Source organism: Ranitomeya imitator, chromosome 6 (assembly GCF_032444005.1).
Source record: "Ranitomeya imitator isolate aRanImi1 chromosome 6, aRanImi1.pri, whole genome shotgun sequence".
In the NCBI taxonomy this organism is placed as follows: Eukaryota; Metazoa; Chordata; class Amphibia; order Anura; family Dendrobatidae; genus Ranitomeya; species Ranitomeya imitator.
In genome coordinates this window covers 88598416-88620671 of record NC_091287.1, presented here as the reverse complement: position 1 = coordinate 88620671, position 22256 = coordinate 88598416, and the positions used below count along the sequence as shown (strand labels likewise).

The following is a 22256-nucleotide window of genomic DNA, read 5'->3' as shown; positions in this document are numbered from 1 at the left end:
GATCTGATGATGATTATACAGCTCCTGGGGACCCATCACTGTGCCCCCCCACCCCGTCACTGTGCCCCCCCCCAATCACTGTGCCCCCCCCAATCACTGTGCCCCCCTCACCCATCACTGTGCCCCCCCACCCCATCACTGTGCCCCCCCACCCCATCACTGTGTGCCCCCCCCCAATCACTGTGCCCCCCTCACCCATCACTGTGCCCCCCCACCCCATCACTGTGTGCCCCCCCCAATCACTGTGCCCCCCTCACCCATCACTGTGCCCCCCCCACCCCATCACTGTGTGCCCCCCTCACCCATCACTGTGCCCCCCATCACTGACACATCTGATCTGATGATGATTATACAGCTCCTGGGGACCCATCACTGTGCCCCCCCACCCCATCACTGTGCCCCCCCCCAATCACTGTGCCCCCCCCAATCACTGTGCCCCCCTCACCCATCACTGTGCCCCCCCACCCCATCACTGTGCCCCCCCACCCCATCACTGTGTGCCCCCCCCCAATCACTGTGCCCCCCTCACCCATCACTGTGCCCCCCCACCCCATCACTGTGTGCCCCCCCCAATCACTGTGCCCCCCTCACCCATCACTGTGCCCCCCCCACCCCATCACTGTGTGCCCCCCTCACCCATCACTGTGCCCCCCACCCCATCACTGTGTGCCCCCCCAATCACTGTGCCCCCCTCACCCATCACTGTGCCCCCCTCACCCATCACTGTGCCCCCCCACCACTGTGTCCCCACCCCATCACTGTGCCCCCATCACTGTGCCCCCCTCACCCATCACTGTGCCCCCCATCACTGACACATCTGATCTGATGACTGTACAGCTTCTCGGGGGGACCCATCACTGTGCCCCATCACTGTGCCCCCCCCCACCCCATCACTGTGCCCCCCCACCCCATCACTGTGTCCCCACCCCATCACTGTGCCCCCACCCCATCACTGTGCCCCCATCACTGTGCCCCCCTCACCGTGCCCATCTGATCTGATGATCATACACCTCCTGGGGACCCATCACTGTGCCCCCCTCACCCATCACTGTGCCCGCCCCCACCCCATCACTGTGCCCGCCCCCACCCCAACACTGTGCCCCCCCCACCCCATCACTGTGCCCCCCTCACCCATCACTGTGCCCCCCTCACCCATCACTGTGTCCCCCCCACCCCATCACTATGCCCCCCCCACCCCATCACTGTGCCCCCCCCACCCCATCACTGTGCCCCCCCACCCCATCACTGTGTCCCCACCCCATCACTGTGCCCCCATCACTGTGCCCCCCTCACCGTGCCCCCCATCACTGACACATCTGATCTGATGACTGTACAGCTTTTCGGGGGGACCAATCACTGTGCCCCCATCACTGCCCCTTTTTTCTCCCCAGTGATCATCCAATTTAGCGAAGTCCTTACCCAATTGCTGCATTTTGGATCCTTCTTGGAGCAGTCAGTAGGTCTGTGTGAGCGGCACAGCTTTACCCAAGGAGGAAATTGGCTGCCAACCTGTCCGATGTGAATATTGAAGGGACCCTGTTATTCCCTGTAAATGCAGAGCCGGCCCAGGGGGACTATAGAGCGCTTCCCTTTCTGATCTGTGCCTGTGTGGAGAATAGGGCTGTGTTCCCACCGAGCTTTTATTTCAGTGGATTTTGCTGCAGATCTGCTTCCAGATCCACATTCAGGAGTAGGTGAAGCCTTTTTTATGTGGATTATGAAGCGGATTGACATAAAAATTCCGTACTAAAGTGTTCTGATGCTTCAGCAGATACATGGCGCACATGTCACCGCACCCGTGACATTTATTAGGCAGACACTTATGATGGACATGTGGATTATAACGCTCACGCTACCGTAGATCGCACAGACTTGTGCAGCCAGTGCTAACATTTACGCTGATTTTGCCGCCCCGTGTGAATAAGGTTTTATTATACTGTAGTGCAGAAATTCAGCCCGGACCGGGAGGCTTTTTTTTTTGCTCTGGTACTGAACTAGTTAATGCCAATAAAGCCCCTTTTCGGAGGCTCTGCCAGTCCTGACCTTCCATAGTAGGTAGTGGTGCTGCCCCGGTGCAGCCACAGAACCAGCCTGTAGTGACTTCAGGTAATGCTTGCGGTTTATTTCTGGCCGCTATACACTGGGGATGGAGCGCGGTTCTGCCAGAGCTTTTCTTGCCGGTAAATCTTCAGTTATCCCGGAGGAATGCTTGGCTGGCTCCGGATCGCTGCTGTACAGTGCGTCTTTGTCAGACTTCCTACATCTGCACAAGGGAGTCTAGTCTCCTGCTGGGCAGTGCGAGGCCGCTGAGCGCCGGACACGCTGGATGGCCGTCATAAATGTTCTCCGCATCGGGCACAGTCATAACTGACACCATTAAATGCCGCGTCCATACCATTGTCGCTTGGGCTAGGAGCTATGCTTTACCCCATTTGTCCCCAAATTCTATTTTTTTTTTTATTCTCAGATATAAATACCTTTTGATGGGATTTTATTCCCCTTTATTTAACTTTACATGTGACCCCAGATTGGTAAAAATAAACTGCGCATCCTTCGCTCCTGATCCCTCGACGCTCGTCTGTCTCGCTGTCCGTGACGCCCACTGGTGTTATCGACTTTTCTTCTGCTGTGATTGACATGTAACTGCCGGCTGCCGTCCAACCACTGGCGGGGGACGTAGCGAGCAGGACGAAGGAGAAGCCGGTACTCGGAAGGGTGGGTTTATACTACTTTTTATTTTTTTTACTACATATGAGTAAAGAAAGGTAAAAAAAAGGGACGGAAAACTGCTTGTAAATCTATCTAAATAATTTTTTGGCGAAGTGGGCGTGGCACTCAGCTTTATGGTTGTTTCATGACCACACCCCACTTCTGAAAAGTCTAGATTTTCATTTAGGAAAGGCTGCCGTCACACAAGCGGTATTTGGACAGTATTTTACATCAGTATTTGTAAGCCAAAACCAGGAGTGGAACAAATAGAGGAAAAGTATAATAGAAACATATGCACCACTTCTGTATTTATCACCCACTCCTGGTTTTGCCGCTCTGGTATCTCCCATGCTTAGGGTACTTAGCTACATTAAACTACAACCTTTAAAACCACAGTCACTTTTATTATACCGCTTTATTTTCTTTCTTAATTAAAATTCTAATATTTATAAGCCTTAGTAAAAAAAAAATAAAACAATTGTTTTATTGCTGTCCATGGTAGTTAATGATTCTTTTTTTTAATTATTATTATTATTATTATTATTATTATTACTTTTATAGCGCCATTTATTCCATGGCGCTTTACATGTGAACAGGGCAAATATAGACAAGTACAACAAACAGGAGTAAAACAAGGCATACACAAGTACAGGAGGAGAGAGGACCCTGCTCTCGAGGGCTCACAGTCTACAGGGGATGGGTGAGGATACACTAGGTGAGGGTAGAGCTGGTCATATGGCGGTTCAGTATACTGGAGATCACTGCAGGTTGTAGGCTTGTTGGAAGAGGTGAGTCTTCAGGTTCCTTTTGAAGGTTTCCGTGGTAGGCGAGAGTCTGATGTGTTGGGGTAGAGAGTTCCACAGTATAGGGGAAGCACGGGAGAAGTCTTGGATGCGGTTGTGGGAGGAAGAGATGAGAGAGGAGTAGAGCAGAAGATCATGAGATGATCGAAGGTTGCGTGTAGGTAGGTAACGGGAGACCATATCAGAGATGTATGGAGGAGTCAGGTTGTGAATGGCTTTGTATGTCATTGTTAGTGTTTTGAACTGTAGCCTCTGGGCAATAGGAAGCCAGTGAAGGGCCTGGCAGAGAGGAGAGGCTGGGGAGTAACGGGAGACAGGAGGATTAGTCGGGCAGCAGAGTGTAGGATGGATTGGAGTGGTGCCAGAGTGCTAGAGGGGACGCCAGAGAGTAGGAGGTTGCAGTAGTCCTGACCGGAGATAAGGGCATGTACTAATGTTTTTGTGGTTTCATGGTCAAGGAATGCACGGATCCGGGAAATGTTTTGAGTTGGAATCGGCAAGAGGAGGCAAGGGCTTGGATATGTGGCTTGAAAGAGAGGGTAGAGTCAAGGATCACCCCGAGGCACCGAGCGTGCAGGACCAGGGAAAGTGAGCAGCCAATGACATTGATGGATAGGTCGGGTGGAGGGGTAGAGTGAGGTGGGGGAAAGATGATGAATTCTGCTTTGTCCATGTTCAGGTTTAGAAAACGAACAGAAAAGAAGGATGAAATAGCAGACAGACATTGTGGGATTTTGGCCAATAAGGAAGTGAGGTCAGGTCCAGATAGGTAGATCTGCGTGTCATCAGCGTAGAGATGATATTGTAAACCGTGGGATTCTATGAGCTGTCCCAGGCCGAAGGTGTAGATGGAGAAGAGTAGGGGTCCTAGAACTGAGTATTGGGGAACACCGACAGACAGGGGGCGAGATGAGGAGGTGGTGTGGGAGAGGGAGACACTGAATGTCCGGTCTGTTAGATTTATTGCAGATTAGTCTTAAAGAGGCTTTTCCCTTTTCATGAAATCTTAGACCCTGGGTTCAGTTGATTTAAACAACCCCCCCAAAAAAAAAAAAAAAAAAAAAAGAAAAATTAAAAATAAACAACACACTTTGCTCTCTTTTCCCAGGTCCAGCGCTGAGTCTCCACCTCTGCTTCCAGGATCTGGGATTAGCTGCGGCACTATGATGTCAGCAGCACTGCAGCCAATCAGTGATGTCAGCAGCTGTGAGCGGGTCATTCTGTCTAAACGGCAAGAGCCGCTGAGCTCACTGTTTGGCTGTTGCACAGGATATCAGTGCTGCGGTGAATTCCTGACAAGGGGCAGTGGCAGAGACTCGGCACTGGACCTGGGGACAGTATGTAGAGAAAAGCTTGATTTTTTTTTTTTTTTACGTAACTTATTTTTTTAATTACCAGTAACAAGTTTCACCTGCGAGCCAATATCTTCAGAAATGGGGGCAACTCCTTTAAGGACGCAAAACCTTCCTCAAAAAATAAAATGTGCGCGTCCCATTGCAGATGAAATAAACTGTTAGTGTGTAGCAGAACACATAAAAAAGGCATTTACGTGGCAACACTTACTGAGCTTCTCATGGGTACCAGATGTGGCATATTTGGCTCAGCTGAAAAAAACAATTTATGTAGCTGGTAGAGGTAGAATCTGAATGTATTATGGATCTGTAATGGGACATTTTTTAGAAATTTTTAGGCTCATACTCTTTCTCTTTTTGCATTTGATTTGACAATATAAAATACGGGGGGGGGGGGGGGGGGTTTCTCATGTCCATAGACATTAATGACCTCATGTATGGTAAATAAGGTTCAGAGTAAGGTCAAATCTGAACTATTATTAGACTAAAAGTGGCTTAAACTGGCTATCGCTGTTTTTTGCGCGTTCCTTTTGCCGCATTTTCATTGGCCGTTAGGTTTTTGGCGGTCTTTTTTATAATTTATAAACCCCGATCCTGTCAGATTTTGTCATTCCGCTGGTACTTGAAGAAAGAAGAGCCCACCCTCCCTCCCGCTATGTTAGCATCTTTATCTGTCGTTCGGTTTTATTTGTGGGGTAAAAATCACCCTAATATGGGTGGATTTGGCTACTGGATGTTTTGAAATATGGACTTATGAGTTATGAAATTTATTTATTGGTTATTTATTCAAGTTGTATGTAACCCAAAATAAAACCTCACGGCCAATTTTATTCCATCAATAAATGTGTCTTGTTATTTTTGTTAGTTATGGCTCTTATGGGGACATAGATCCAGCACCCCACAGTGGGCACTTATGCTGGAATATGGCGTGTCAATGATTCTGAAATACGGACCCGTGGGGACTTCTGGTCCTGCTGTACAGACACTGCTCATGGCATTGCCTAAAGAGAAGGTGTGTGAGGGGGCTGTGATGGTCGCGGTCCTCTCCAGGAGTTCGGTATGCTGCAGTCAGTGTTAAATACTTTAGGGCACGTTCAGATTATGTTTGCACTGTATTTCTATCAAGTATAGCTATAGGTCCCATTTACCTAGTGGAGGTTGTGTCTTTTGGTGTGGTGTTCCCCTTTTTGCTGCGTAGATGATCGCACTATGCAGTACACTGTGGCCCAATTCATCAAGTCCAGTGTTGTTCACGTTGGTCTTGGTGAGGGGTGGTGCTGTAGTGAGAGGCACCTGATTCACTAACATCTGCTTGTCTCATAATGAATCCGCCACAGCTGAATAGAGGACAAGGGATGGAAGGCCTCGTATGGTGTGAGGTTAGAAAAGTTGGGCTTGTTTAGCTTGGAAAAAAGATATCTCAGAGGGGATTTCATTAAGGGCTTGTTTCCACTTGCGAGATATACGTCCGTGTCTCACATGTGGAAACGAGGCTCTGGCGCCGGCACTGTGGAGCGGAGCGTGCGGCCGCATAGCAACACATGGAGCCGCACGCTCCGCTCCGGAGTGCCGGCACCAGAGCTTCGTTTCCACATGCGAGACACGGATGTGTTCCTCGCAAGTGAAAACAAGCCCTTATATGTATAAACGTACTGACCATACATGTAAAGGACTGGCACATGACTTATTCCTTCCAAGGACCATACTAAGGACCAGGCGCACTCATTATGGGTCCAAAAAATGCGATTCTGGCAAATAAATAGGAAAGGGTTCTTTACAGTTAGAGCAGCACCAGAAGAGGTAGTAATGGAAGACACTATGACAGCTTTTAAAAAAGGGCAGGATGATTTCCTCAGTACATTATGGGTTAAAGATAATTTAGTGACAAAATGTATAATTGGTGGAGAAAGGTTGAACTTGATGGGCCTAGGTCTTTTTCAACCTATGTAACTTGTGTGCCTTGCCATTAATCTTACTCCAGTAAAGAGACTGGAGGGCGATTTCTGGCTCAAGGGGAGGGTCACACCGACGAGTAACTTGGATGAAGATCACAACGCAATGCTCGTACTGGCGGTCTCCTGATCAGATCCTCTTCGTACAAGTAGGGATCGTACAAAGCCTTTAAAGCAGGGATATCAAATTCAAATACACATAAGGCCAAAATTAAACGTGTGGACAGAATCTCGGGCCAACCTTGATGTTCACTGAAAAATGTCTACCATTGAGGAAGTGTTTCCTCATGGAATATATCGATGAACTTTTTCATATGGAAACAAACTTAAAGGGGTTGTCCCATCAACAAAGTACATTTAAATTATTAGATCTGCAAATAAAATATCGGAATAATATGTTATGTAAGAGCAGTTAAAAAACATGTCGCCCAGTGGCCTAATTTAAATATGGAATCGCAAAGGATAAAAAAAACCTTGAATAATACAGATAATAATGTATGATGCAAACAAAAGTGCTCCCCAAAAAAGTATGATGCCACCACAGTGAATTCCTCCACAGTACCCGTCATACGCACAATATGACCCTACTTTATCCCCCTCAATCCCCCCATCAAAGAATGGTGACCCCATCACAGTACCCAACTGTAATCCCCACACAGCCCTCCATACAGTATAATGGCCGCAAAAATTTCTCCATACACTATATTTGGCCCCCTGTATTGCTTTCAATACACTATATAATATTCCCCACATAGTTCGCTATACAGTATAATGGTCTCACATAATGCTCCATACAGTATTATGGTCTCACATAATGTTCCATGCAGTATAATGGGCACCACAAAGTGCTGCATACAGTATAATGGGCCTCACACAGTGCTCCATACAGTATAATGGGCCCCACATAGTGTTCCATACAGTATAATGGACCCCACGCAGTGCACCATACAGTATAGTGGGCCCCACTCAGTGCTCCATACAGTATAATGGACCCCACATAATGCTCCATACGGTATAATGGACCATACGCAGTGCACTATACAGTATAATTGTCCCCACACAGTTTTCCATACAGTATAATGGGCCCCACAAAGTGCGCTATAGAATGGGCAACAATAAAAGGAAAATGATCAGCTCGCCTATCACTGAGTGCACAGGATCCCACAATCCAAGGGGAAGCAGTCCATGAAGAGAAGAGATGGATCCAGCACCTCAGATAAAATTGAAAGTTTTATTTCATTCAGTTTCAGGGAAAAATTCACACTTTAACAGAGGCTGTATATCATGTCCGAGGAGAAAGTCCCACGAGAAAATCAATATCAAGGTTGACGCATTTCGAAGCTATGCTTCTTATTCATAACCTGATTTGAAGAATGCAACTCAAAATATAAAAAACTCTCTCCAGGTAACCACACCTATACACACACGTTGCATTAATCTAATTAAGACTAAATAAAGACCTGGGATTTTATCTGAAGTGTTAGATCCATCTTTTCTCTTCTCTGTACAGTATAATGAGCCCCACATAGTGTGTCATACATTATAATGGGCCCCACATAGTGCGCCATACATGAAAATGAGCCCCATATATTGCGCCATACAGTATAATGGATTCCACATATTGTGCCATACAGTATAATGGGCCCCACATAATGCGCCATACAGTATAATGAGCCCCATATATTGCGCCATACAGTATAATGGATTCCACATAGTGCTCCATACAGTATAATGGGCCCCACATAGTGCACCATGCAGTAAAATGGGCCCCACATAAAAAATACTTATTTCTGCCCATTGCCCCGCTGTGCCAGTCTCTTCGTGATGTCGTCAGATCATCTGCACGTCTCTGTATAGTGGACGTGTTGTAATAACATGATAGCACCCGCTGTGCTGAGGCGTCAGAAGCTTCTTCATTGCTTTTGCAGCGCCCCAGAGTCCTGGTCGTTGCAGTAATGTCGCTCTGCCACTAAGGGGAGTGATATTATGTCTGATTGCACCAAAGGAGTTCACCTGACCAGGTATCACAAGCACACATTACACTTCACACTCCGGCCACTAGGGGGAGCAAAAGGCACTATGTATTAGGCCACTACTCACATTGGTAAAACTGGGGGTCGGATAGGAAGTTAGGTCAGAACGCAGCCTGGGAGAGCTCCAGGGAGGACCTGTCAGGGGTGGGTTCCTGACAGGTACCTAGCAGAAAGGATAGAAAGTGACGGAGCCGCACCTGCACTACCTTGCGGCGGCATCCTAAGAAAGGACACGAAGAGAAGGATATTGTGGAGAAGAGAGAAACGAGATCAAAGCACAAAGGAGAGCCAGTAGGAGTCGTGCCCCGAGAACGGCAACATCCTACTGAGGCGCGTAGCCGGTGGCCGGAACACCGAGGAAGTAACTGACTCCAAGCATTACTTCAAATAACGGCAGGACAGTTGATTATAGGTTGAACATGATTACATGGCCTCAAAGGGAACTTTTTTTGAAAGCTGAGCTTAATGTCCCCCAGAGTTCTCCTTTATGTGGTCTCACACCTTCTCAATAATCCATCAGTTCTGTATAGGTAATTACAATGAGAACCTGAGTGTTAATTTTTAGTGTAGAAAGTTTTGTCACCGCTGGAGCCGTGTTACCATCATGAATATTTTACTGTCACTTGTTTCTTTACTTCTGTGGCTTTTATTTGTTAATATTGAGGGTAACACTTGCTAGTAAATGCAAAGGAAAGAAAAACTGATGTGAAAAAACAGCGCTTCTGTATGGGAATATATCAGGAGTTAAAAATGACGAAGGAGAAATGTGGAGCTTACACTCTGTGAATGGCAAGAAAACCACTCACAACCGTAATCAGCCTTCAGCCCGCAGCTTTACCCGGCCGTCTACCTTGATGCCGCAAAGAGAGCGCTGAAGCAAGCAAGAAAAAGAAAAGTGCCAGCCTGCAATTCCTAAAGCGAGGAAGGTGATGGTGCAGATGGGAAAACTCGCATGGCGGGGGGAGGCAGGGAGCCCCCAACCCCTGTATCTTGGTGCTTGGTCACCCTGTCTTGTCTTGAGATGGGGTGTAATGCTCTGCATGCGCTGTCAGAATGCCGGGTCAGCACTTACGGTATTTAATGTCAGAATTAAAACAATTGCAATGTGTTTTGTGGGCAAGGGTGTTACCACCACCAGTGCGATTACGTTGCAAAAAAATATAAAAAACAGCCCGTTATATGACTTTCTCCACAGATAGGTTTAACCCTGCCTCACAAATGGTTAATTGCATGCAGTCCTGTGAGGGTTCATAAGTGGTGAACAGATGGGGTGTAAAAAAAAAAACCAAACAAAAAACATCAGACAGGAGTCAAACCTTATTCTAAGTTTGTAATTGTATATGTTTCTATGCCTGAGGAAGGGGGTTCTTTCCGAAACGCATTGCAGTTGTTTTCATGCTGTCATTATCATTTTTTCACCATTAGGCCGTGGTCACACTTGCGTGTGCAATGCGAGAAACTTGTGCCTCAGTACCCGCCTCTGCTGCCGTCGGTTCAGCTACATAGAAATACATGCAGCCGCACGCTTCGGTCCAGAGTGCCGGCCGCAGTGCCGGGGATTGATGTGAGAGACTCGCAAGTGTGACCTCGGCCTAACCGTTGGTATCCGTGGGAGTGATCCATCATTACCCTCAACAAGAGGCGTTCACAGTATGCAGTGGTGTCACAACCCTGCTGACCTGACATTGTGACAGCGCACACAGAGCTGCACACCGCTGACGGGGTTCCTTTGCATCAGGAAACAGGGGTTGGGGGCTACCTGCCTCCCCCCTGACATGTTAGTGTCCTCATCTGCGCTATCACCTTCCACGCTTAGGGGCACGTATCCACGAATAGCAGCACTGCTTTCAGGGTATGTGCACACGTCAGGATTTTCTAGCAGAAATTTCCTGACAAAAACCAGACATTTCTGCCTGTTTTTGGTGCGTTTTTTCCCAAATGCATAGAATAGCGGGAAAAACGCAGAAAATCCGCAAAATGAACATGCTGCTTTTTTTTTACCGCAATGCGTTTCTTTTGCGGAAAAAAAACGCATCATGTGCACAAAAATTGCAGAATTCATTCTAAATGATAGGAGGCATATGTCTGCAGTTTCTAATGAGTTTTTATCGCGTTTTTATCACGAAAAATACGAAAAAAACCGCGAAAAAAACTGAACGTGTGCACATACCCTCAAAATGCTGTATTCTAGGTTACAAGCACACTGAATGGGATTTTCTGCTTCTATCTGACGCTGCGTAAACTCACCCGCGGAAATGCTTTATGAGCCGCAGCATGACAACTTTCACAATAGAATGTATTGGATGCAGTAGATCCACACAGTTCAGTGATCACATGGGGATTCACCTGCGAGATCAGAACTTCGTGTTAGTGAAAATACGCCGCTTCTTCCTGATCGTGGGAACATAGCCTTATGAATAGTCAGTACTTGCTAATGTTTTTTTCCCCAAGTAGATAATCTCCAAGAAGCCATGATAACCCCTCCCCGCAGCTGACTGAATGGGTAATTGGTTGGTGAGCACTTAGTGGATGGAAACTAGATGTAATATTTATGAGTTCGCGAGGAGCATTGCCGGGTCATCGTTTTCTCAGTTTGCTATGACAATGACTTAATGAACGAGCCGAGTCACTCACCTTCTTGTCTGAGTCACAAAATCTGTATAATTACAACATTGTCCAGTGGGAGCAAAGCCAGACCCCCCTGAAAAAAGTCACTTACAAGCCTAGGGATACTTTCTAGCACTTTATCCACAACTTGCTTATTAAGTAAATGCTAGTATTCTCCATGAAATAATTTTGGGGAATCTTTCATTAGAAATCTGCATTGTGCCGTTGCTCTTTTCTTCCTCCCGGTAATGGATCTCCATTTTGTGGTTGGTGTGTGATCTTACACACGGTTATCATTGCTGATGGTTTCAGGGGTTGTTCACATGACCATATAGTGTCTGTAATTCTTGGTCCGTGTTACGGTCACAATTACCGGACTAACTGCCATAATACAGACTAGAAAGTGCAGCCTCTATATTGTGGTGTGGGCAGGTGCAGACAAACGTAGATTCTCTCATCCGAGAGAATAGGGTCGATTGTGTATCTCACACTCTCTGATCAAACTGTGATCACATTGTGCGCTGATTTTCTTGGAAGAGGAGAAGATGGAGAAAAACACTTCCACATCTTCTCCATTCTGTCAGTCGGTGGAAAATGGACTGCACTCGGATGTCATCTGAGTGCAGTCTGATGGTTTCCACGGGCTCAGTGACTAAGGCTATGTGCACACATTGCAGATTAGCCTCTGGAATTTTTAGTGGGGATTCTGCATCTCTTGGCAGAAAACGCAGGTGCGGATTTGATGCGTTTTTTTTGTGACTTTTTTTGGACTTGCTGCGGGTTTACTGCGGATTTTGTGCGGATTTCTTGCGTTTTTACCCCTGGGGATTTCTATAATGGAATGGGTACAAAAGCGCTGCAGATCTGCACAAAAGTGATATGCTACTTCTTTTAATCTGCCGCGTTTCCACGCGGAATTTTCCGCACCATTAGCACAGCATTTTTTTTCCATTGATTTACATTGTACTGTAAATCACTTGCGAATCTGCAGCGTTTCTGCACGGAAAAAATGCGGATCCGCAGGATATCTGCAACATGTGCACATAGCCTAACATGGCCAATCCATATCAAATCAAACTTGGACATGTGGCTTTTTTTTCCCCTCAGACCAGCGCAGTCCTACGAAAAAATCTGACATTTATATGGCCCTATAACATACCATTGGTCCTTGTGCAATCCAATTTTGTCAGGTTGCACTCAGGCTGAGAATACGGCCACATACAGGAGCCCTTACATTGACAAGTCTTGACCCAGTTTATCTATACTTTTCCAGGAGGAATAACAGAAGAATAGGAACAGCTGTAAGAAAAAATATACTCCATAATTGTTGTTTATTGGGGCAAGACTAACATTATTGGACTTTTTTATTTTACATTTTTGACCCTTTTTTAAATCTAATTTCAAGAAATGGGGTGCAATTATTGTTTCATATTATGACTTATTAAAAAGCGTGGTATTTTGAGGTCAGCAAAGCAAAAATACATATACGTTACATTTTCTGGTTACGAAGTTAAGGTCATTGCACGGTTGAGAGAAAAGTCTGTCAAAGCTGTCAATCACCTAAGGTCGAATTCACACTTCCAACTGGCGGGTCTCGGACCTGTGATAACTGTTTCATACATCCCTTTGGGCAGGAGACCAGATGGTCGGGCCGTGTACTACAATCCGAGCACGGTCCATATTTTACTATCTGTAAGGTTGACCTAATGTATAGGAGTCTTCCCGATATTCCCCCAAGAGTTGATGGTGGGGGAGAGAAGGATCGGGCATGTTCTGTTTCAGCTGCTGGTCCTTTTCTTCATCTAGGTGATAAGCTGCCGGCAACAACGAACGATTGGAATCTTTGGGGTCCATTAGGGTTTCTGTTTTCATATGTGATGGAATCTATGACCACGGCTTTGAATGGATCTTCCACTGCAGATGTCAGCGTAGACTTAGGGTATGTTTCCACCGTCCACGGGGCGTAATGGCTGCGCTTTGGATGCAGCGGATACCCTGCTCCGCCTAAAGCGCCGCCCCCCCCTTGTACGTGTGGTGATTCCGCCTGTGTTCATTGAGCACATGCGGAATCACCGCATCCTATCCATAGACTAGGCTATTTATCTTGCGCAGACGGAGCGCCTCCACAAGATAAATAGACATGCTGCGGTCTAGAAAGACGCACCACATGTCCGGATACGCAGGCCGCCGGATGCAGCCCTGCACACATAGTGGAGACAGGATTTCATAAAATCCCCTCCACTATGCTGTAACATCTGGGTGCTGGAGATGTACGCAGCGTCCAATCTGCAGCAAATCCTGAAGGAATACGCCACGTGGAAACATACCCTAATTGTGGCAACATGGCTTCCACTTTTTCTTGCCTGTATAGCTTTTGCTTTCCCACACTAAGGGGTTTTTCTCTTTCAGGAAACTGGACACCAAACACTCAAAAATACCTAAAGTAAACCGAGAAGATACCCCAGGTCACGTCGACAATGCGCATCATCGCTGCAGCCAATCACTGAGCGCAGCAGCTCATGCCGTCCACCTCAGCATAGCGGCGTTCAGTGGCTGGCTATGCTGGTGATGCACGTTATCAACGTGACATCACCACAGCAACCCGAATTACCAAGGCCTCTGAACAATGGCGTGGGGCCGGCACTGGACTCGGGGTGCGTCAGTAACCGCTCTGTTTGTTATTAAACGTTTGGGATCCACTTTCCTAAAAAATGGAAACCCCCTTTAATACATGATACTACTGTCCCATTTATTTAATACCAGAAGTAAACAAATCTTAGTTGACTGAAGACAATGTGAGGTCCCAATTAGTTTTTTTAATAGTTGGGCAATAAGGACTTACATAGACACCAGCATAAAGCGATCCGACATCGTGGGCACCAGCATCGGGTTCCCAGGTGCCGGTGGTTTGTCTGGTCCTGCCGCATTCAATGTGCACATCTGTTTTCACCTGCTTGGCTTTGCATATATTTACATGCCCTAATGGCAAATGTGGACTTCCTGCAATTCTAACATTGCAAACATTCCAAATTACTTACTGCCGCCTCCACTTATATCTCCTGGATTCTAGAGCTTCATCTGGTGATTGCTCCACAGTTTCTCCTCCTGAGTCATCCTTTACAGTAGAAATAAGTGGTGACTGGAAACGGTTCGAGCAGTAATCAGATCACTTTTATTCCTGTTTTATGACTCTTAATAAATGAATTTTCTGCTTCCATAGCAGCGTACTATCCACATAACAACCTCCAAAAAAAAGACACAGAAATATGTACAGGAAATCGATCAGCTTATTAAGGCAAATCATGATGAAAAACCGGTTACAAGGTGGAAAAGTGACATCATAAAGATATTTCATATAGACATCGGAAAAAATATATGTTCATTATAATAAAGTGCTTGTAGAAAAGTGACCAGTGCATCCACAAGAAGATGGGTAATTTTGATTCATGACATTGATCAAATACGGACATAGTCTGCAAAAAAATTGGACTTGTGAATGGCATCATAAGATTTGTGTTCTTTCTGTGACAAATGCAGAACACATACATACTACTCATGTTTAAAAAAAAAAAACCAGCCCATGAAGAATAATTTCAGAACTTTATCCACCTTTTTGTCACCCATAAACTGTACAATTCAATTGAAAAATAAACTGAAATATTTTCAGGTGTAAAAAGAAAAATAAAGACCTAAAATAATGTTGTTGCATAAATGTGCACACATGTAAAGTACACTATTTATGACATCATTCAGTCTTATGGGTGGGAGTCTATCAGCAGGGAACATCTACAATTGACAATCTTTGCCCACTCTTCTTACAGTCACAGGGGACTGGTGGTTACTATGTATGTAATGGTTGACTTGTGCTACATCTATGTATGTGCACACGTGGAATGGTCCTCTGCGGATTTCATAAATCCGCAGGACAAAAGCACCGCATTTTTCCTACGGATTTATAGCGGAATTACTGCGTTTTTTTTTGTGTGGATTCCAATGCGGTTTTACACCTGCGGTTTTCTACTATGGAGCAAGTGTAAAACCGCTGCGGATTCCGCACAAAGAAGTGACATGCTGCGGAATGTAAACCGTTGCGTTTCCACACAGTTTTTTCTGCAGCGTGGGCACAGCGTTTTCGGGTTCCCATATGCTTACATTGTACTGTAAACTCATGGGAAACTGCTGCGGATCCTCAGCAAAATCCGCATCGTGTGCACAATATCCTTAAAGGGAACCTGTCACCCCGAAAATCGCAGGTGAGGTAAGCCCACCGGCATCAAGGGCTTATCTACAGCATTCTGTAATGCTGTAGATAAGCCCCCGATGTTACCTGAAAAAGAAGAAAAAGACGTTATATTATACTCACCCAGGGGCGGTCCCGCTGCTGGTCAGGTCAGATGGGCGTCTCCGGTCCGCTGCGGCGCCTCCCATCTTCATTACAAGACGTCCTCTTTTGATCTTCAGCCACGGCTCCGGCGCAGGCGTACTTTGCTCTGCCCTGTTGAGGGCAGAGGATAGTACTGCAGTGCGCAGGCGCCGGAAAGGTCAGAGGCCCGGCGCCTGCGCACTGCAGTACTTTGTCTGCCCTCAACAGGGCAGAGCAAAGTACGCCTGCGCCGGAGCCGTGGCTGAAGATCAGAAGAGGACGTCTTGTAATGAAGATGGGAGGAGCCACAGCGGACCGGAGACGCCCATCTGACCTGACCAGCAGCGGGACCGCCCCTGGGTGAGTATAATATAACGTCTTTTTCTCCTTTTTCAGGTAACATCGGGGGCTTATCTACAGCATTATAGAATGCTGTAGATAAACCCCTGATGCCGGTGGGCTTACCTCACCCGTGATTTTCGGGGTGACAGGTTCCCTTTAAGGAAGGAAGTGCATGGTGAGTGGAACCCCTGAACATCGATATATAGTGTTTATTATTTTAAAGAGTAATGATAGCCTAAAGTCCTCATCAGATCTCACAGGGAATGTATAAGTAGGTTTTGCTATGCAATCTGACAGCAGTATGATGTAAGGGAATAGGAGATGATTCCAGCGATGTGTCACTTGGTTTACTGGGTGCCTCAGTTGTGATAGAATCACAGATTCTCTGTTGCAGATCTAGCAGAGCTCGGAACGTTGAGCCCTGTGTAACCCGCTCCCACCACTGATGAGCAGCTTTCTGTGCATATTGATAAAAAGCTGCAAATCATCGGTGGGAGAGAGGTTGGACTAGGAGGCACAAGGCAGCTTGTCCTTTAGTCATAATGTTCTGCTGACAGATTTTATTGAAACAGAAAAACAAAGCCCAGTGAATGTCACATGGCTGGAATCAGGGTCTCTGCCCCTACACAATCGTACTCTAAGATTACATAGCAAAAACTTGCTGACAGATTCCCTTTAATGGATTTGAATGTAGCCAATGACTGTAATGGTAACAATTCTGCTGCAAACAGCAAACTTCCTGTCACCAGTAATTACATAATGGAGGCGCAAACAGTTTTGTTAATGCTGACTGATAACATAACAATAGCTTCCATCAGACTATTGACGCATTTATTCTCCCTCGACATGGAAGATGGTCAGTTTATAATCTCACTAATTGGATAAGAGGTACAGTAATGCAAAAGGCACTTACTGAGCTGTTTGTTCTCTCTACACCATCTAATAGATAATCTTCGTTAATACCCTGAGGGTATGTGCACACTTTCAGGTTTTTTTGCGATAAAACCGCATTAGAAACTGCAGACATATGCATCCTATCATTTAAGGTACCTTCACACATAACGATATTGTTAACGATATCGTTGCTATTTGTGACGTAGCAACGATATCGTTAATGAAATCGTTATGTGTGACAGCGACCAACGATCAGGCCCCTGCTGGGAGATCGTTGGTCGCTGAATAAAGTCCAGAACTTTATTTCGTCGCTGGACTCCCTGGAGACATCGCTGGATCGGCGTGTGTGACACCGATCCAGCGATGTCTTCACTGGTAACCAGGGTAAACATCGGGTAACTAAGCGCAGGGCCGCGCTTAGTAACCCGATGTTTACCCTGGTTACCATGCTAAAAGTAAAAAAAAACAAACACTAGATACTTACCTACAGCTGTCTGTCCTCCAGCGCTGTGCTCTGCACTCCTCCTGTACTGGCTGTGAGCCGGAAAGCAGAGCGGTGACGTCACCGCTCTGCTTTCCGGCTCACAGACAGTACAGGAGGAGAGCAGAGAAGCAGAGCGCAGCGCTGGAGGACAGACGGCTGTAGGTAAGTATCTAGTGTTTGTTTTTTTTTTACTTTTAGCATGGTAACCAGGGTAAACATCGGGTTACTAAGCGCGGCCCTGCGCTTAGTTACCCGATGTTTACCCTGGTTACCGGCATCGTTGGTCGCTGGAGAGCGGTCTGTGTGACAGCTCTCCAGCGACCAAACAGCGACGCTGCAGCGATCCGGATCGTTGTCGGTATCGCTGCAGCGTCGCTATGTGTGACGGTACCTTTAGAATGCATTCTGCATTTTTTGTGCACATGATGCGTTTTTTTCCGCGAAAAAAAAAAAACGCATCGCGGTAAAAAAAAGCAGCATGTTCATTAATTTTGCGTTTTTTTTTCACGTTTTTCCCGCTATTCTATGCATTTGGAAAAACCGCAAGAAAAAACACATCAAAAAAGAGCAAAACCCACATCAAAAACGCGCAAAAAATAGGAAAAAAACGCATGCGGATTTCTGGCAGAAATGTCAGGTTTTTGTCAGGAAAATTTCTGCCAGAAATCCTGACGTGTGCACATACCCTCACAGTATATTCTCCTGGAGTGAATCTGATCCAAAATCCAAATCAGAAAGCCCTTGAAATACTCTTGTTGAGGTCTTTAAAAGGGTGCCACAATAAAACTTTGCTTTGGTGCAGAATGTGAAATCTGCACAAACATAAACAATGGAGAACCTGCATTTAAAAGATAATAAAAAAATCATCAAAAAAGAATAGTTTTGCAAGAAGATCTCAATTTTTTTTTTTTTTTTTCTTTGAAAGTGCATTGGCTTTTTCCACATTAAAACAAAAAAACCTCTGTGAACATACCTTCTAATGTGGCCGAGCCAAAGCTTAAAGTATAAAAATAAAAAAAGTTCTTCACTCTGGAGCGAGTGCAATATTCCTCATTCCTTGTGTCATGTGGTGTGTTTTCTGCAGTGTTAATTTTAGTACTATAATTGAAACCAGGGCTGCCACTAGAAATATCGGGGCCCTATACTGGCAAAATTTTCGGAGCCCCCTTGAGACTCCGCCAAGGCTACACCCCAGCCCCACCTCCACCCCTTGAACTTTCCACAGTCAAAAGATTTTTAAAGCCGCCACCACGACAAGGTCGGGCCGTACTCTACTCTAACCTACTAAACATTTGTTAAAATATCCAATACAATTTAGGTATATTTTTATTTATTTTTCAATTTTTAAAATGACCAATACCACATACAGGGGACAAATACCACAGCACCATGACCAGACACCATATTACCACCACATAGTGACCAAATAGCACATACAAGGAACAAATACCACCACACCATGTCCAGACCACATATTACCACCATATGATCACCAATAAAACCACATACAAGGAACAAATACCACCACACTATGACCAGACCACATATTACCACCACATAGTGACCAAATAATAACACATACAAGGAACAAATACCATCACACCATCGCCGGACAACATATTACCACCACATAGTGACTGAATACTACAATATTGATCAGTAATAAAAAAAAAAACTCCACAATACTAATATCACCATAAGTGCCAGTACTCACAGGAGATATGTACTTTGTATGCAGTGTCTGTGTACAGGTAATACAGTGCTCAGGAGCTCTGTATATAGTGTCAGTGTACAGGTAATAGTGATCACCAGTGACAATATACACAGGAGCTCTGTATATAGTGTATAACGTAAAGTTAATACAGTGATCACTGGTGATATTGTACACAGGACCTCTGTATATAGTATATAGTGTATAGCATCAGTGTATAGGTAACACACTGACTCACCAGTGACGTCTCTAGGTGAAGTCCTTCATCTTTGCTTTTAATCTTCATTCAGCACAGACTGCCTTCATTTCATCCAGCCAGGGCTCGTTTCTGCAGGAAACAGTTATGTAGAGCACGGCTTGCAGAAAATATTACTTATTTTTTTTCCCAAATTCTAAACTACAACAGATGAAGAAAACAAGCAACAGTGTTACTCTGCACAGTAACGGGACCGCCTCCCCCCCCCCCCCCATTTAAAACCGTATCCTCAAAAAATAAAATAAATACATCGCTCGAGTAATAATATCCCTTAATTAGCCCCTATGATAACACTATCCCCCGTCCTGGCCCCCGTGTGTCTCATTCCTGGCTCCAGCCATTTGTTCTCCTATCCTGCCCCTATGATCCTGCCCCATCTGTCCCATGATCCTGCCCCATCTGTCCCATGATCCTGCCCCATTTGTCTCCATCGTATTCATCGTACTCCATGATCCTACACCATCTGTCTCCATCCTGCCCCATCTGTCCCTTGATCCTGCCCCATCTGTCCCTTGATCCTGCCCCATCTGTCCCATGATCCTGCTCCATCTGTCTCCATCGTATCCCATGATCCTACACCATCTGTCTCCATCCTGCCCCATCTGTCCCATGATCCTGCCCCATCTGTCTCCATCCTGCTCCCTTGTCTCCAATCCTGCCCCCGTGTCTCCATTCTGCCTCCTGTCTTCCTTCTGTGCCGGGCTGGATGGAGACACATGGTCCATGTGTCTCTATCCTGCCGATGAAACATTGTGGCTTGCCGCTTTCAGTTAAAAAAATAAAAAAAAACATTTCTTCTTACCTTGCCGCGCTCCTGCGGTGGGGATCCCGGCGTTTCAGTGCGCACTCGCCGGCGAATGACAGTGACGTCATACGCCGGCGATGCGCGCTGACGTCAGCTGCCAGCCTCCAATTGGCTTGTGGCTTTAACCATTGCCGTGCGGCCCACACGGGCCTGCAAGGCTACAATAGAGTAACTGAACCTACATCTCAGACGCAAGTTCAGTTACCCATAGAAGCCTGCCGCTGGGGCCCGGGCCCGATGAGCAGAAGAGACTGGGCCCGATGCGGGCCCCCTCTGCCCACCGTGCCCCATACGCCAGTCAGGGCAGTAATGCTGGCGGCCCTGATTGAAACCATTCCCATCGGTTAGATTAGGAAACCACTTTAGTGGACGAGTGTATTCTTGTTGTGAATATCACCACAGATACAGATAAACTGTGCTTCGTGCTTTTTGTAAAGGTCCTTTCTATGTAGGCTTATGTGTTTTTTGCGGAGGAGCGCACTCATTCATTCATTTATTCAATGTGAGCCACTTTCTCTGCTTTTTACTTATTTTTTTGCAAATGTACTTGTCTGAAAATATATATCTGAACGATTTTGTCTTTCAATAATTGTATTTCCTTCCATTCGAGTAGTTGAGGAACTACCTCTCTGATCTCCAGAGTCCCAGAGTGTCTATCCTCCTTCTTCTCCTTTCGCTTCCTCAAGCTAAATGTGGAGAAATCTGAACTCATTATCTTTCCTCCATTACGCATATCTTCCCTACCTGATCTATCTATCAAAATAAATTAAATCACACTTTCACCTATCCCCAAAATCCGCTGCCTCGGAGTAACCCTTGACTCTGCCCTGTCTTTCAAACCGCACATCCAAGCTCTCGCCACCTCCTGTCGCCTCCAGCTCAAAAATATGTCCAGAATCCATCCTTTCCTCAACCCACATTCTACCAAAATGCTCGTGCATGCCCTAATCATCTCCCACCTCGACTACTGCGTCATACTCCTCTGTGTCCTACCTTCTAACATTCGCACCCCTCCAGTCCATCCTTAACTCTGCTGCCTGACTAGTTAATCTCTCTCCTGCTACACTCCTGCTTCCCCTCTTTGCAAATCCCTTCACTGGCTCCCAATTTCCCAGCGTATCCAGTTTAAACTACGAACACTGACCTACAAAGCCATCCATAACCTTTCTCCTCCGTATATTTCCACACTAATCTCTCAATATCTTCCCTCATGTAATCTCTGGTCCTCCCAAGACCTCCTCCTCTCCTCTACACTTATTCGCTCCTCACCCAATCGCCTCCAAGACTTCTCCCGAATATCACCCATCCTCTGGAATTCAGTGCCCCAACACGTCTGGTTATCCACTACTTTTGGATCCTTCAAAAGAAACCTGAAAACCCATCTCTTCAAAGAAGCTTACAGCCTGTAAAGACCACACGGCCACCTCAACACCATTGGAGCTACTGCAACCTTCGACCTACTGTCTCCTTCCCCATAATCCTGTAGAATGTAAGCCTGCAAGGGCAGGGTCCTTTTCCCTCTGTATCAGTCTGTTATTAGTTTTGTTTACTGTAAGTGATATTTGTACTTTGATGTAACCCCTTCTCATGTACAGCACCATGGAATTAATGGCGCTATATAAATAAATAATAATAACAAAATTAATAACCATCACTTGCATCCCTTTGTCGCTCTCCTTGGTCCGGCTCCTCCCTTCTTCTTGTGATGCCGCCCTCCTCCTTGCTTTGTGTGGATGACGCGTCTACTCGGCACAGCGCTCCTGCGCAGGCGCACTTATCTAACCTGTTGAGGGCAGTGCAAGGTTCTGCAGTGAGCTGACATCGGGAATAAAATAATAAAAGCTCTTTTTCTTCTCTTACAGGTCGGGTTGGGGGCAGATACACAGCATTATAGAATGCTGTATATCAGCCCTGAAAGGTGATGGCCGCATCTCTTATTGACCAA

General features: G+C 46.0%; 1 protein-coding gene across 1 annotated transcript in view; it reads left to right on the top strand.

Moving 5' to 3' along the window:
- OSBPL3 (oxysterol binding protein like 3) overlaps window positions 1-22256 on the top strand; it is a 210007-nt gene that overhangs the window by 792 nt on the left and 186959 nt on the right. The window lies entirely within an intron of this gene.